Source organism: Mesoplodon bidens, assembly GCF_964165515.1.
Source record: "Mesoplodon bidens genome assembly, chromosome: 8".
Lineage (NCBI taxonomy): Eukaryota > Metazoa > Chordata > Mammalia > Artiodactyla > Ziphiidae > Mesoplodon > Mesoplodon bidens.
The window spans coordinates 1,553,368-1,571,722 of record NC_138165.1 but is presented as its reverse complement, the minus strand read 5'-3'; positions in this window follow the sequence as shown (position 1 = coordinate 1,571,722).

Sequence of the window (18,355 nt, the reverse complement as noted above, 5' to 3'; positions counted from 1 at the left end):
ACTTCAAGTACACAGAACAGCACCATCTGTCCAAGTCTGACCTGAAACCAGACTTTGTACAGATGTTTTCCCTCAAGAAAACCAGTCTGTTGGCAGTACATAGGGAAACAATGAGTCTTTACCCAACAAAAAAGGAAAATAAGATTGCCCTCTGAAAGCTAGACAAATAAACACACAAATTATTAGTCATCTGTGGAAGTAAAACCAAGAGATAGTATTTAACATCTCTCAAAACTCTAATCAAGGCGACCTCAGATACATCTCAGGATGCAGAACTGGAATATGGGCTCTGTTAGGTAAGCAGAGTTCAATGAAGTATTCTTGGAATAGAACAGGGATGATCAAACTGGATCTCCGAAAAGATAACCACCGTACAAGACATTCTAGAAAACAAGGTTCTGAATTCCAAAACCCAAACTTGCTGGTCATGGTGGGGTAGGAATAATTTACAAAGCTTGCTCCCATCTGGGTGAAATATGTCTCACCCATGCTCGCTTCCTGTGCTCGGATTCCTTGCCCACTGTCTGGTTTCATTTTTCATTTGAAGAATCAACGATGTTTTTTAAAAAAGAACTAATGGTGTGATCTTGTTTCTTCCCCAGACCCATCAGTAAAAAGACACAACAGCAAGAAAATAAGACAAAGTTATTCCTGAACTGAGAGAGTTCTCAAATCCTCCTTCCTGTGAATAAGAAGGTGCTATTTAAGCCACTGCTGACACCCGGCGACAACAACCCCTGTTAGTTCAGGCAAAGAGGAAAAACTACCTCTTCTTACAAAGGTATGTGGGAGGAATTCCCTGGTGGTCCAGTGGTTAGGACTTGGGGCTTTCATGGCCATGGTCCGGGTTCAATCCCTGGTCAGGGAACTGAGATCCTGCAAGCCGTGCGCTTCGGCCAAAAAAAAACAGAGAAAGCTATGTGGGAATTCTCCAGTGGGGTTCATCAACCAGCAAAGCCTTAGAAGCAGTTGTTAAGCTGCCAAACATGTGGGTAATATGTGTGGTAGTATTATTGAATACATGTGTTTACATGTAAATACATGCATTAAATACAAGTGTTTAATACAGGCCAAATACATATTTAGTGGACATGTATCGAGCATCAGACGCTATCCTAGGCACTTCTGCACCCCTTCATCCACCTCATTCTCACAACTACCCTGTGACATGGGCACATTAGCCTCATTTCATATGAGGAAACAGGCTTCAGAGACTTGCTCAAAAGCGTTGACTTAGTAGGACCAGAGCTACCACTGGAATCCAAATCGGCTTTGGAGTTTCCTTCCACTGCACCTGCTTTGTGTGTAAGTGAAGAGACATGGGAGTAGGCCAGCGTTAGTAGGGCACATGTTTCGCGGCTTTCGCCATTTCTCACATACTAATGCTGTAGATAGATAACACAGAATGAGACTTTGTAGTACATCCTGAAAGGAAGGCAGGAGGCTCCTTGCTTGTCTCCAGAAGGCCTCAGGAGGAGGTGAGTGGTGTTCACTCGCTCTCCTTTCCTTTGTAGAGCCACCCCTCCCCGTGTCAAAGCTGCCCTGCTTGAAAGTGCTTGGTCCAAGTGGTTTTATTCTTGGAGAGAGCAGGGAGCAGTCTTGAAGCAGGATCTTATCTCCCTACCCAGAGACTGAACCTGAGTAGCCCGGATGAAAAGCAGGAATCCTGTTTCAAGGAAGCAATAACTGCAAAAATGGGCACAAAGTGTATTATTAGAGACACAGCACAACATGTGGGAAACGGTTTGTTTATTTAAGACAAAAGCAAGGCAGAAATACACACCCAGAGAAGAGGGTGTGTGTCCTGAATGAGAAGCCTGCCAGAGAGGTGATTTAAATCACTAATATGGGGCAGTTCTTCCGGGTCTTTGTTCTCCTCCGGCCAATTATTTTGCTTCTTTTCCCACATCCGAGCTGTCTTAGGGCCCTTCCCAATATGCGTGCACATCTTTTTGCCAAGATGGATTCCAGCGTGGAGGCTTACAGGGAGGTTGACAACACCTACTGTGGGATGGCGCTCCCTCCCCTTTTGACCCCAGAGGAGCCTCCCTGCACATGTGCAGTCGGGGAGGTCTCCTTGACCTCAGGAGTGATAGATGTGGTCCCCCTAGCTCTTTACTCCAGCAGAGCTTAGCTCCTGCTATTAACTTTGTCCTTGGCGTGTTTAGGGAAAACAGAGCTCCAATTTACTCTGTTTGACAAGCTCCCCAGCTGCTCAGCCCAGGAGCCCATCTATCTCCTACCTCAGTTTGGATGGGGCTGACCGCAGGGGGAGTCCCTGACTCCAGGGTGGCCAGAGTCCTCCAGGGACTTTGCTAGAGCAATCGGTGCAGACACTGTCTTCTTTGGGGACTGCAATCTGTCACCCCCTGTGAGCCAGCTGTCACACACAGAGGCACCCAACTGGGGCTTTGCAGACAAAGGCAGGAGAGCCCTGACACCCTCATTTGAGACACTGGAGCCCAGCTTCCCAGAAGGGACCTATCATCCCCTCCCTAACTTCTCAGGTAGGTGAGTAGGCACTTTTTTCCCCTTTACAGAGTGGCATTTACCTGGTGAATTAATCATGGCTCAGGGTGAGGTCCTCAGTCTCACAGATTCAGAGGTTCCGTTCCATCAGAGCCTCATGAAGGAGAATACCTGATTGATAGGGATGGGAACTTTCAATATGATTAAACTCTGAGTAACTTAAATGACGAATTTATAATAAGAGAGCAAACTCTCAATGTATCAAACATTTAAATTGACGTTACCAGCCTGTTTTCTCCCTGTAGACATCGGAAATGAAATTATCAGCAGGTTGCCTGGTGTCCCTCATGGATCTGTAACCCTCTACCCCTCGACAGGGCTTGCTTGTTTACATAACAGCTCCCTAGCCTGAGTCTAGGACTATAAACCTCTTGAGGGCTGGGATTGTGTCTCACTCGTGGTTGGATTCCCCCAAGCCTAAGACAGAGCTCGTCCGTATGGTGACACTCAAAAATGTCCAAACAAATTTCTGTTTCAGTCAGCAAAATAAAGAAATCCCATCACCACTTCTACACCACCTACTTATCAAATGGAAACAGTTCCTGCAATGGTAAAACATGGCTTTGACATTAGCCAGACTACTTCCCAGCAGTTAGAGGAATCCGTGACCCCGCTATCCACTGAACAAGACTGTGGTAGAGACCACCAAGGCCTCGGGGCTTCCTTCTGTCATCCTCTAGGATGGCCGTGCCATTGCCTCAGTCCTGAAGTCTCTGCAGACTTGTTCCTCTCTGCTCTGCATGGGTCCCGATGCCTCACACGAGCCACGGCACACAGGACGCAGGTACTTTGTATATTAACATTTTGTTGTCCAACAAATGGATTCCCTACAACAAATAGGGAACAGAGGCTCACATAAGTTAAGTAGCTTGGAAGCTTCATATTATTGGCTTCTAAATTGCCTAGAATAGCTCGTTCAAGGCTTGCTTTCTACTGTGTTTTAAGAGCATCAACTTTTCCCTTAACTTCAGAAGGGCAGAGAATGTGGCCAAGGATGGGGTTTCACTTTAGGATTCTTTTCTTGGACGGGTCACTTAAATCCTGACACTCATGTTCCCTGTTTGAAAGTACAATAGCAATAACAATACGAATATCTGATGTGTGTACAATACTTTATAGTTTGCAACATACGTTATTTCCAGTGGACCCGTTCAACAACCCTTTGGCTAGACAGATCAGTGATTGATTCCTAGAGATTACTAGAGGGGTTTGCCCAAAGTCATCTGGCAGGCAAGGGCCCAGGATATTTCTGGTTTTGACTCCCAGCCCCATGCTCTCTCCACCTTCTCGCCCTACCTCTTTCCTTACATGCACTGATAGCAATTATAGTTAGGTCTGGAAATATCTTACAATGTAGTCCATCCACCACAGAATTTGATGAGGCTACAATGAATTTGTTGTGATCTGTGATTGTTGAGCTCCTCCTGTGTGAAGATCACTAGGCTAGGAGCTGTGGCAAATACCAGGAAAAGTTGACTAAAATGTGCGCTCACCCACCTGGACACCAGTTCCCACGTGCTTTATCCATTGAGCTATAATTTCAAATTGACTCTTTTTTTTTTTTTTTTTTTGCGGTACGCGGGCCTCTCACTGTTGTGGCCTCTCCCGTTGCGGAGCACAGGCTCCGGACGCGCAGGCTCAGCGGCCATGGCTCATGGGCCCAGCCGCTCCGCGGCATGTGGGAACCTCTCAGACCAGGGCACGAACCCGTGTCCCCTGCATCGGCAGGTGGACTCTCAAACACTGTGCCACCAGGGAAGCCCCACAATAAGACATTTTAATGGAACAAGTTGGTGCTAGATCTCATATGGAAAAATAAACATGCAATCCAAGAATAGCAAGGAAAACTCTAAAAGGAAAAGATATAAGGTGACTAGCCCTACAAGACGTCAAAACATACTATAAAACATCTATAATTAGAGCAGTATGGTGCTAGCACTTGAACAAACAAGCCCATTGTCACAGTTTGTCAAGTCTATCGTAGAAAAATCAGAAATTAAGTCAAGTACATATGGAACTTTAGTATATGATAAAGGGAGCAACTCAAATCACTAGGGCAAAAAATTGACTTTTTCATAAATGATGCTGGAACAATTGGTTAGCCATTTGGGGAAAGGATAAGATTCAGCTATACCTCACACCATATTCATTTAGATCAATTATCTAAATGTAAACTGAATCCATATAAGTATTAGAAGAAAACTAGGTGAATTTCTCTTTAATCTGCATATAGAGGAAGGCTTGCTAACTATGACTCAAATCCAGATTCACTAAGTGCACTAAAAGAAAAAAGATTGCTAATTTTTAAAAAATATTTACTTATTTGGTTGTGCTGGGTCTTAGTTGCGGCAGGCAGGCTCCTTAGTTGTGGCTTGCTGGCTCTTTAGCCGTGGCATGGGAACTCTTAGTTGTGGCATTCATGTGGGATCTAGTTCCCTGACCAGGGATCAAACCTGGGCCCCCTGCATTGGGAACGCAGAGTCTTAACCACTGCACCACCAGGGAAGTCCCCTGATAAATTTGATTAAAATAAAAATAATGATTTTTCATGGCAAATATCACCATAAACAAAGTCATAAGACAATTGACAGACTGGAAGAAAATATTTGCAACATACATTACAGATAAAAGACCAATATGCCAGTATATAAGTAACTTAAAAATTGAGGGGGAGGGCTTCCCTGGTGGTGCAGTGGTTGAGAGTCTGCCTGCTGATGCAGGGGACACGGGTTTGTGCCCCAGTCCGGGAAGATCCCACATGCCGTAGAGCGGCTGGGCCCATGAGCCATGGTCGTTGAGCCTGCACATCCAGAGCCTGTGCTCCACAACGGGAGAGGCAACAACAGTGAGAGGCCCACATACCGAAAAAAAAAAAAATTGAGAGGGAAAGAGGGAAAAAACAAACATAAAAACAAAGAAAAACTGGCAAAAGATAAAAGGTAATTCAAAAAATTATATATGAAAATAAGAAATTTTTCAACCTCACTCATAAGAGAAAAGCAAATTAAAACTACACTAAAATACCATTTCTCACCTATCACATTATCAAGTTTTAAAATGACAACCCACTCTGATGGTGAGGAAGTGGATAAACAAGCATCTCATAAATTGTTGGAGGAAATGTAAATTAGTACAATCTTTGTAAAGGGTAATTTGGCAGTATCTAACAAAACTACCCATGCACTTACTTTTTGAATTAGCAATCCCATTTCTAGGAATTTACCCTGAAGATATACCGGACAATAAGAAAATACATTGCGTGATGTTTATTATCAAAGCATTGTTTGCAGTTGCAGAATATTTTCAACAATCCAAATGCCACACTTTGTTTTAGTCTGCTCTGGCTACCATAACAAAATACCATAAACTGGGTGGCTTGAACAACAGAAATTTATTTCTCACAGTTCTGAAGGTTAGGAGGTCCATGATCATGGTGCCAGCAGATTTGATGTCTAGTGAAGGTCCACTTCCTGGCTTTCAGACAGCTGCCTTCTCTCTGGCTCACCTGTCTTTTCCCCTGTACAAACTCATGGAGAGAGAGCTCTTGTGTCTCTTCCTCTTCTTATAAGAGCACTAATCCCATGAAAGGGGTTCTACCCTCATCCAAATCTAATCATCTCCCAAGGCACATCCCCTAACCCCAACCCCTTAACCCTAATGGGGGTTAGGACTTCAACACAGGAATTTTGAGAGGACACAAACATTCAGTCCATAATAACAGCAGCTACATAAACAATGGTACATTCCCACAATGGAAGTTGTTTAAAAAAAAAAAACAGGACAGAGGATTTGGTTCATTCTTTTGTTTCTGCTTGTTTGTTTTTTATATTCCACATATGAGTGAAATGATTTGGTATTTTTCTTTCTGGTGGTGGTTACCTGAGCAAAAGGGGTGTGGAGGAAGGTGAAATGGGTAAAGGGGATCAACTGTGTGGTGACAGATGGAAACTAAATTTCTGGTGGTGAGCAGAGAAGTAGAAATATGTTGCATACCTGAAACTTAGCATTATAAACCAATGTTACCTCAATAAAAAATAAAATTTTAAAATTTTTTTGAAAGAGGAAAATCTCTATGAATTGATATGATTTCCAGAATTTACTGTTAAGTTTAACAAAAACAAAAAAAGCAAAGTGCAAAAAGTTATCTAGAGGGACTTACCTGGTGGTCCAGTGGTTAAGAATCTGTCTTGCAATTCAGGGGACACCGGTTCGATCCCTGGTCAGAGAACTAAGATTCCACATGCCATGGGGCAACTAAGCCTGCACACTACAACTAGATAGCCCGCATGCTGCAACTACAGAGCCCATGCGCTGTGGAGTCCACACACCACAACTACAGAGCCCATGTGCTCTGGAGCCCATGTGCCACAACTACAGAGAAGCCCACGCACTACAACGAAAGATCCTGCGTGCCACAACTAAGCCAATAAATAAATAAATAAACTTTTTTAAAATGGTTATCTACAGTATACTACCTATTGTGTAAGAAAGAAGAAATAAAAATAAAGAAGGAAAAAATAAGAATATACATGTGTCTACTCACTTGAGCATAAAGAAACACAGACAAGATAAACTATAAGCTAAGACTGGATATCTATGGAGCATGTCAGGAAATGGATGGAAAAGACAGAGGAAATATGGGTGGGAGAAAGACACTTATCTGAATATAATTTTTCGTACAATCCAGGCTTTTGGAACCATGTTAGTGTTTCACATACTCAAAAAAGGAAAATAAGTAAAATAATCAAGTAAAGGGAAAATTTAATAAAACTAAAATTTAACCCAGTCCCTCCCCCCAAGTGAACCAAACTGCATATCAAATGAATAACATAAACACACTGAAGGGAGATCGGGAAAAGAACCCAGGTAACATTTGAACACAGTATTAGGACTACATGTCCTCAGGCTAAAACCCCAAAACATCCCTAAACAAGCACTGAACTCTAATTAGTAGGCTTATTTTTCACAGAGGCAAAAATTAACACCTCTAAAACTACTTTATGTACATTCTAGGACTGAGTAAATAAAAAATACATTGTGTAAATGGGAGCCAGCTTTCTGTCAGAGAAGGGAGCTGTAAATATGAAAGGAAAGATCAAATAAACCCTGTGCCTTGAACTGAAATTACAGATGTCAATGTGAACTCATGGGAAGATAGATGACAGATAGATTAGATAGGTAGGTAGGTAGATAGATACATAGATACATAGATACATAGATAGGAGAGAAGGGAGGGAGGGAGGAATGGAGGAAGGAAGGGAGATATTAGATGAATATTAAAATGGATATAGCTGTATGAAGGTGTATATATATACTCATATAATGCTACTTCTAGCACAGATCTAGTTCTCAATAATGCCTTTTCCAGGCTCTCTATTTCATTCTAACTGGTATATTTTCCTGTTCCTGTGCCTACAGCACTCTTCTTGTAAATTATCACATTAATGTTTTTGTTTATTTTTTAATTGAAGTATATTTGATTTACAATGTTGTTAGTTTCTGGTGTACAGCAAAGTGACTCAGTTATATATATATATATATATATATATATATATATATATATATGCATACACACACACAAACATATACATATATATTTTTTCAGCTTCTTTTAGATTCTTTTCAGCTTCATTATAGGTTATTATAAGATATTGAATATAGTTCCCTGTGCTGTACAGTAGGGAACCTTGTTGTTTATCTATTTTTCCTTTTTTTTAGATTTTTTTGATGTGGACCATTTTTAAAGCCTTTATTGAATTTGTTACAATATTGCTTCTGTTTTATGTTTTGGTTTTGTGGCCACAAGACATGTGGGATCTTAGCTCCCCAACCAGGGATCAAACCCACAACCCCTGCATTGGAAGGCATAGTCTTAACCACTGGACAACCAGGGAAGTCCCTGTTTATCTATTTTATACATAGTAGTGTGTATCTGTTAATTCCAAGATACTAATTTATTCCTCCCCCGTCTTTCCCCTTTGGTAACCATAAATTTGTTTTCAATGTCTGTGAATCCGTTTCTGTTTTGTAAATAAGTTCATTTGTATCATCTTTTAAAGATCCCACATATAAGTAATGTATATATTTATCCTTCTCTTACTTACTTCACTTGGTATGATAATCTCTAGTTGCATCCATGTTGCTGCCAATGGCATTATTTCATTCTTTTTTATGGCTGATTCCAGTATTCCAGTGTGTATATATACCACATCTTCTTTATCTATTAATCTGTCGATGGACATTTAGGTTGTTTCCATGTCCTGGCTACTGTAAAGAGTGCTGCTATGAACATAGGGGTGCATATATCTTTTCAAATTATAGTTTGTTCAGGTATATGCCTAGGAGTGGAATTGCTGGGTCATATGGCAACTCTATTTTTAGTTTTTTGAGGAACCTCCATACTGTTTTCCATAGTGGCTGTATCAATCTACATTCCCACCAACAGGGTAGGAGGGTTCCCTTTTCTCCACACCCTCTCCAGCATTTATTATTTGTAGACATTTTGATGACAGCCATTCTGATGGGTGTATGGTCATACCCCATTGTAGTTTTGATTTGCATTTCTCTAATAATCAGCAATATCGAGCATCCTTTCATATGTTTGTTGGCAATCTGTATATCTTCTTTGGAGAAATGTCTATTTAGGTCTTCTGCCCATTTTTTGATTCAGTCTTTTTTTTCATATTGAGCTGTATGAGCTGTTTTGTGTTATTTTTTTATAGTTATTTTACAATTAGTTTGTAAATTCCCTTGAAAAACCTGGTAAAGAATTTGATTTAAAACAGACTTAATTTACAAATTAATATAGGCAGAATTGATATCTTTCAGCAAACTAACCCTAAGCATTTCTAATTTCTTATGCTATTATAAACAGTACTTTTGCTTCAATTTCCAACTGATTGCTAGTTCATAAAAATGTAATTGAGTTTTGTATGTTGAAATATACTGCAACCATGCTAAACTCACTCATTTGTACTACAGAAAATTTTTCTGTAGATTCCATGAGATTTTTACACAGATAATCAAGTCACCTGCAAATAAAGATAGGTTTATCCCTTCCTTTCTAGCCTGTATGACTTTTTTTTTTCTTACCTTATTATACTGGCTAGTCTCCAGTACAGTGTCAAATAAAAGTAGTGAGAGTGGACATACTTGCTTTGTCCCTGACCTTAGTGGGAAAGCATTGTCTTTCAACATTAAGTATGCTGTTAACTGTAGGTTTTTTGTAGCTGTCCTGTATCAGTTTGAGAAAGTTTTCATCTATTCTTTATTTCCTGGGTTTTATCATGAAAGGAGATTGGATTTTGTCAAATGTTTTCTTTTTATTTATTGAGATGATCAGATGGTTTTTCAACATGAGGAATGATATTGATTGATTTTCAAATGTTAAAACAACCTGCAATCTTCAGGTAAAATCCACTTAGCCATCATGTATTATTCTTATTACAGATTTTCAGATTCAATTTGTTAAAATTTTAAGAAAAGTTTACATCTATATTTATGAGGGATAAATAGTTTTCTTTTCCTGAACTGTCTTTGTCTGCTTTCATTATCAGAGTAATGCTCTCTTCATAGAAGTATTTTTAGGGGGAAGGAATACGTACAGTTTTTCATAATATTCACTTGCTATCCTTTTAATATCTGTGGGATTTGTAGCAATGTCATCTCTTTCATTCTCGATATTGGTATTTTGTGTCATTTTCTGATCAGTCTGGCTAAAAGTTTATCAATTTTACTTTTCAAAGAACCAGTTTTCAGTTTTTGTTGGTTTTCTATATTGTTTTGTTTCTATCCATTGACTTTCTGTTTTGATTTTATCTCCTTTTGCTTGCTTTGTATTTTATTTGCTCTTCTTTTTGTAGTTTCTTAAATTGGAAGCTGAGGTCAATGATTTCAGATCTTCCTTCTTTTAAAAAATATTTATTACTTTTTTTTTTTTTTTTGGCTGAATCGGGTCTTACTTGTGGCACACAGAATCTTCATTGCAGCATGTGGCATCTTGTGTTACAGCACCCAGGCTCTTCACTGTGGCATGTGTGCTTCTTTCTAGTTGTGGCACACAGGCTTCTCTCTAGTTGTGGTGCATGGACTTCTCTCTAGTTGTGGTGTGCAGGATTTCTCACTCTACTTGTGGCGTGCAGGCTCCAGGACGCATGGGCTCTGTAGTTGTGGTGCATGGGCTTCATAGTGTGTGGGCTCTGTAGTTTGTGCCACACCGGCGCTCTAGTTGTGTCACGTAGGCTTAGTTGCCCCACGGCATGTGGGATCTTAGTTCCCTGACCAGGGATCAAACCCACGTGCCCTACATTGGAAGGTGGACTTTTTACCACTGAACCACCAGGGAAGTCCCAGACCTTTCTTATTTACTAATATAATTTAATGCTATATATTTCTCTCTAAGTACCACTGCTTGCATTCCCCAAATTTGGTATGTTGGTTTTTCCTTTTTTAACATCTTTATTGGAGTATAGTTGCTTTACAGTACAGTGTTGTGTTAGTTTCTGCTGTATAACAAAATGAATCAGCTATATGTATACATATATTCCCATATCCCCTCCCTCTTGCATCTCCCTCCCACCCTCCCTATCCCACCCCTCTAGGTGGTCACAAAGCACCAAGCTGATCTCCCTGTGCTATGCAGCTGCTTCCCACTAGCTATCTATTTTACATTTGGTAGAGTATACATGTTAATGACACTCCTTCATTTTGTCCCAGCTTACCCTCCCCCCCGTCTCCTCAAGTCCATTCTCTACATCTGCGTCTTTATTCCTGTCCTGCCCCTAGGTTCATCAGAACAGTTTTTTATTTTTTTTAAGATTCCATATATATGTGTTAGCATATGGTATTTGTTCTTCTTCTGACTTACTTCACTCTGGATGACAGACTCTAGGTCCATCCACCTCACTTCAAATAACAATTTCGTTTCTTTTTATGGCTGAGTAATATTCCATCGTACATATGTGTCACATCTTCTTTATCCATTCATCTGTTGATGGACACTTAGGTTACTTCCATGCCCTGTATATTGTAAACAGTGCTGCAATGAACATTGGGGTACATGACTCTTCTTGAATTATGGTATTCTCAGGGTATATGCCCAGTAGTGGGATTGCTGGGTCATATGGTAGCTATATTTTTAGTTTTTTAAGGAACTTCCATACTGTTCTCCACAGTGACTGTATCAATTTACATTCCCACCAATAGTGCAAGAGAGTTCCCTTTCTCCACACTCTCTCCAGCATCTATTGTTTGTAGATTTTTTGATGATGACCATTGTGACCAGTGTGAGGTAGTACCTCATTGTAGTTGTGATTTGCATTTCTCTAATGATTAGTGATGTTGAGCATCCTTTCATGTGTTTGTTGCCAATCTGTATATCTTCTTTGAAGAAATGTCTATTTAGGTCTTCTGCCCATTTTTGGATTGGGTTGTTTGTTTTTTTGAATATTAAGCTGCATGAGCTGCTTATATATTTTGGAGATTAAACCTTCGTGAATTGCTTCGTTTGAGAATATTTTCTCCCATTCTGAGGGTTGTCTTTTCATTTGCGTATGGATTCCTTTGTTGTGCAAAATCTTTTAAGTTTAATTAGATCCTATTTGTTTATTTTTGTTTTTATTTCCATTTCTCTAGGAGGTGGGTCAAAAAGGATCTTGCTGTGATTTATGTCATAGAGTGTTCTTCCTATGTTTTCCTCTAAGAGTTTGATAGTCTCTGGCCTTACACTGAGGTTTCGAATCCATTTTGAGTTTATTTTTGTATATGGTGTTAGGAAGTGTTCTAATTTCATTCTTTTACATGTAGCTGTCCAGTTTTCCCAGCACCATTTATTGAAGAGGCTGTCTTCTCTCCATTGTATACTCTTGCCGCCTTTATCAAAGATAAGGTGACCATATGTGCCTGGGTTTATCTCTGGGCTTTCTATCCTGTTCCATTTATCTATATTTCAGTTTTGTGCCAGTACCATACTGTCTAGATTACTGTAGCTTTGTAGTATAGTCTGAAGTCAGGGAGCCTGATTCCTCCAGCTCCGTTTTTCTTTCTCAAGATTGCTTTGGCTATTCGCGGTCCTTTGTGTTTCCATACAAATTGTGCAATTTTTTGTTCTAGTTCTGTGAAAAAGTGCCATTGGTAGTTTGATAGGGATTGTATTGAATCTTTAGATTGCTTTGGGTAGTATAGTCATTTTCACAATGTTGATTCTTCCAATCCAAGAACATGGTATATCCCTCCATCTGTTTGTATCATCTTTAATTTCTTTCATCATTGTCTTACAGTTTTCTGCATACAGGTCTTTTGTCTCCTTAGGTAGGTTTATTCCTAGGTACTTTATTCTTTTTGTTGCAATGGTAAATGGGAGTGTTTCCTTAATTTCTTTCAGATTTTTCATCATTAGTGTATAGGAATGAAAGATTTCTGTGTATTAATTTTGTATCCTGCTACTTTACCAAATTCATTGATTAGCTCTCGTTGTTTTCTGGTAGCATCTTTAGGATTCTCTATGTATAGTATCATGTCATCTGCAAACAGTGACAGTTTTACTTCTTTTCCAATTTGGATTCTTTTCATTTCTTTTTCTTCTCTGATGGTTGTGGCTAAAACTTCCAAAACTATGTTGAATAATAGAGGTGAGATTGGGCAACCTTGTCTTCCTCCTGATCTTAGAGGAAATGGTTTCAGTTTTTCACCATTGAGAACGATATTGGCTGTGGGTTTGTCATATATGGCCTTTATTATGTTGAGGGAGGTTCCCTCTATGCTTACTTTCTGGAGAGTTTTTATCATAAATGGGTGTTGAATTTTGTTGAAATATTTCTCTGCATCTATTGAGATTATTAAAAAGTTTTAATCCTTCAGTTTAATACAGTGTATCACATTGATTGATTTGAGTATATTGAAGAATCCTTGCATTCCTGGGATAAATCCCACTTGATCATGGTGTATGATCCTTTTATTGTTCTGTTGGATTCTGTTTGCTAGTATTTTGTTGAGGATTTTTGCATTTATGTTCATCAGTTATATTGGCCTGTAGTTTTCTATTTTTGTGACATCTTTGTCTGGTTTTGGTATCAGGGTGATGGTAGCCTTGTTGAATGCATCTTGGAGTGTTACTCCCTCTGCTATATTTTGGAAGAGTTTGAGAAGGATAGGTGTTAACTCTTCTCTAAATGTTTGATAGAATTAACCTGTGAAGCCATCTGGTCCTGGGCTTTTGTTTGTTGGAAGACTTTTAATCACAGTTTCAATTTCAATGCTTGTGATTGGTCTGTTTATATTTTCTATTTCTTACTGGTTCAGTCTCGGAAGGTTGTGCTTTTCTAAGCATTTGTCCATTTCTTCCAGGTCGTCCATCTTACTGGCATATAGTTGCTTGTTGTAGTCTCTCATGATCCTTCGTATTTCTGCAGTGTAAGTTTTTACTTCTCCTTTTTCATTTCTAATTCTGTTGAGTCTTCTCCCTTTTTTTCTTGATGAGTCTGGCTAATGGTTTATCAATTTTGTTTATCTTCTTAAAGAACCAGATTTTACTTTTACTGATCTTTGCTATTGTTTCCTTCATTTGTTTTTCATTTATTTCTGATCTGATCTTTATGATTTATTTCCTTCTGCTAACTTTGGGGGGCTTTCTTGTTCTTTTTTCTCTAATTGCTTTAGGTGTAAGGTTAGGTTGTTTGAGATTTTTTTTGTTTCTTGAGGTAGGATAGTATTGATATAAACTTCCCTCTTAGAACTGCTTTTGCTGCATCCCATAGCTTTTAGGTCATCGTGTTTTCATTGTCATTTGTTTCTAGGTATTTTTTGCTTTCCTCCTTGATTTCTTCAGTGATCTCTTGGTTATTTAGTAGCATATTGTTTAGTTTCCATGTGTTTGTATTTTTTACAGTTTTTTTTCCCTGTAATTGATATCTAGTCTCATAGCATTGTGGTCGGAAAAGATAACTGATATGATTTCAAGTTTTTTTAATTTACCAAGGCTTGATTTTTGACCCAAGATATGATCTATTCTGAAGAATGTTCCATGAGCACTTGAGAAGAAAGTGTATTCTGTTGTTTTTGGATGGAATGTCCTATAAATATTAAGTTTGTCTTGTTTGTCATTTAAAGCTTGTGTTTCCTTATTTATTTTCATTTTGGATGATCTGTCCATTGGTGAAAGTGGGGTGTTAAAGTCCCCTACTATGATTGTGTTACTGTCAATTTCTCCTTTTATGGCTGTTACCATTTGCCTTATGTATTGAGTTGCTTTATGTTGGGTGCATAATATTTACAATTGTTATATCTTCTTCTTGGATTGATCCTTTAGTCATTATGTAGTGTCTTCCTTTGTCCCTTGTAATAGTCTTTATTTTAAAGTCTGTTTTGTCTGATATGAGAATTGCTACTCCAGCTTTCTTTTGATTTCCATTTGAATGGAATATCTTTTTCCATACACTCACTTTCAATCTGTATGTGTCCCTAGGTCTCAAGTGGGTCTCTTGTAGACAGCATATACATGGGTCTTGTTTTTGTATCCATTCAGCCAGTCTATATCTTTTTGGTGGGAGCATTTAATCCATTTACATTTAAGGTAATTATTGATATGTATGTTACTATTACCATTTTCTTAAATGTTTTGGGGTTGTTTATGTAGGTCTTTTCCTTCTCTTGTGTTTCCTGCCTAGATAAGTTCCTTTAGCATTTTTTGTAAAGCTGGTTTGGTGGTGCTGAATTCTCTTAACTTTTGCTTGTCTGTAAAGGTTTTAATTTCTCCTTCAAATCTGAATGAGATCCTTGCTGGGTAGAGTAATCTTAGTTGTAGGTTTTTCCCTTTCATCACTTTAAATATGTCCTGCCACTCCCTTCTGGCTTGCAGAGTTTCTGCTGAAAGATCAGCTGTAAACCTTATGGGGATTCCCTTCTATGTTATTTTTTGTTTTTCCCTTGCTGCTTTTAATATTTTTTCTTTGTATTTAATTTTTGATAGTTTGATTAATATGTGTCTTGGTGTGCTTCTCCTTGGATTTATCCTGAGTGGGACTCTCTGCACTTCCTGGACTTGACTATTTCCTTTCCCAGGTTAGGGAAGTTTCCAACTATAATCTCTTCAAATATTTTCTCAGTCCCTTTCTTTATCTCTTCTTCTTCTGGGACCCCTATAATTAGAATGTTGTTGCATTTAATGTTGTCCCAGAGGTCTGTGAGACTGGCCTAAATTCTTTTCGTTCTTTTTTCTTTATTCTGCTCTGTGATAGTTATTTCCACTATTTTATCTTCCAGGTCACTTCTCCGTTCTTCTGCCTCAGTTATTCTACTATTGATTCCTTCTAGAGAATTTTTAATTTATTTTGTTGTTCATCGTTTGTTTGCTCTTTAGTTCTTCTAGGTCCTTGTTAAATGTTTATTTTCTCCATTCTATTATTTCCAAGATTTTGGATCATCTTTACTATCATTACTCTGAATTCTTTTTCAGGCATACTGCCTATTTCCTCTTCATTTGTTTGGTCTGGTAGGTTTTTACCTTGCTCCTTCGTCTGCAGCATATTTTTCTGTCTTCTCATTTTCTTTAACTTACTGTTTTGGGGGTCTCCTTTTTGCAGGCTGCAGCTTCGTAGTTCCCATTGTTTTGGGTGTCTGCCCCCAGTGGGTGATGTTGGTTCAGTGGCTTGCGTAGGCTTCCTAGTGGAGGGGACTGGTGCCTCTGTTCTGGTGGGTGGGCAGGATGTTGTCTTTCTGGTGGGCAGGGTCATGTCCTGTCGTGTGTTTTGGGGTGTCTGTTAACTTAGTATGATTTTAGGCAGCCTCTGCTAATGGGTGGGGCTGTCTTCCGATCTCACTAGTTTTTTGGCATGGGGCATCCAGCACTGGAGCTTGCTGGCCATTGGGTGGAGCTGGGTCTTAGCATTGAGACAGAGATCTCTGGGAGAACTCTTACCAATTGTTATTATGTGGGGCTGGGAGGTCTCTGGTGGTCCAATGTCCTGAACTCGGCTTTCCCACCTAAGAGGCTCAGGCCTGACACCTGGCGGGAACACCAAGACCCTGTCAGCCACATGGCTCAGAAGAAAAGGGAGGAAAAAAAGAAAGAAAAGAAATAATAAAAAATTATTAACATAAAATAATAATTTTTTTAAAAAATGAAGAGAGTAACCAAATAAACAAATCCACCAAGGATAACAAGTGCTAAAAACTAAACTAAGGTAAACATATATATCAGAAACAAATCAGTTACAGACAGCAAACCCCAAGTCTACAGTTGCTCCTAAAGTCCACCGCCCCAATTTTGGGATGATTTGTTGTCTATTCAGGTATTCCACAGATGCAGGGTACATCAAGTTGATTGTGGGGATTTAATCCGCTGCTCCTGTGGCTGCATGGAGAAATTTCCTTCTCTTCTTTGTTCGCACAGCTCCCAGGGTTCAGCTTTGGATTTGGACCCGCCTCTGTGTGTAGGTCACCCCCAGGCATCTGTTCCCACCCAGATAGAAGTGAAAGCAGTGGCTGATTAGGGGGCTCTCACTCACTCAGGCTGGGGGAAGGGAGGGGTACGGTAGTCATAATTAGAATGCGGGGCAAGCTTGCAATGGCAGAAGCCAGCATGACGTTGCAACAGTCTGAGGAGCGCCATGTGTTCTCCCGGGGAAGTTGTCCCTGGATCGTGGGACCCTGGCAGTGGCAGTCTGCACAGGCTCCCAGGAGGGGAGGTGTGGATGTGACCTGTGCTTGTTCACAGGCTTCTTGGTGGCTGCAGCAGCAGCCTTAGCGTTTCATGCCCGTCTCGGGTCCAAGCTGATAGCCGTGGCTCGTGCCCATCTCTGGAGCTCATTTAGGTGGTGCTCTGAATCCCCTCTCCTCGCGCACCGTGAAACGATGGTCTCTTGTCTCTTCGGCAGGTCCAGACTTTTCCCCAGACTCCCTCCCGGTTAGCTGTGGTGCACTAGCCCCTTCAGGTTGTGTTCACACAGCCAACCCCAGTCCTCTCCCTGGGTTCTGAACTCTGAAGCCAGAGCCTCAGCTCCCAGCACCCACTCGCCCCGGCGGGTGAGCAGACAAACCTTGGGCTGGTGAGTGCTGGTCAGCACCAATCCTCTGTGCTGGGAGCCTCTCCGCTTTGCCCTCCGCACCCCTGTTGCTGCACTCTCCTCCGTGGCTCCAAAGCTTCCCCCCTCCACCACCCACAGTCTCCACCCGCGAAGGGGCTTCCTAGTGTGTGGAAACCTTTCCTCCTTCACAGCTCCCTCCCAGAGGTGCAGGTCCCGTCCCTATTCTTTTGTCTCTTTTTTCTTTTTTTCTTTTGCCCTACCCAGGCATGTGGGGAGTTTCTTGCCTTTTGGGAAGTCTGAGGTCTTCTGCCAGCTTTCGGTAGGTGTTCTGTAGGGGTTGTTCCACGTGTAGATGCATTTCTGATGTATTTGTGGGGAGGAAGGTGATCTCCGCGTCTTACTCCTCCGCCATCTTGAAGGTCCCCCTCCGGTATATTGGTTTTTGTTCTGTGTTCTTTTATGTGATTGACAGGTTTAGCCACAAGAGGCGACACACAAGAGGCTCAGGAAAACAAATTTATTATGCTCCCAGGTCCTAAAATTGGATGCGCAGCATACCGTTCCATGTAGGGCCACATGGGAAAGCCTCAGAGTGGTCAGCACGCAGAAAGCAGGAGCAAGGGGAAAGCCAAAGCTAGAATCTTTATTGGAGTTTCTGTGGGACAGGCAAGGCAGGGCAGAATGAACAGTTTAGAACTCCCTAGTTTGAATAATTTCAGCTGGCTCTACACTGTAAGGGTGGTCCCTAGTTGCCTGGTACCTGGCCCTGGGATGATTAAGACAGAGTATATTGCCTCCTGGGGTGT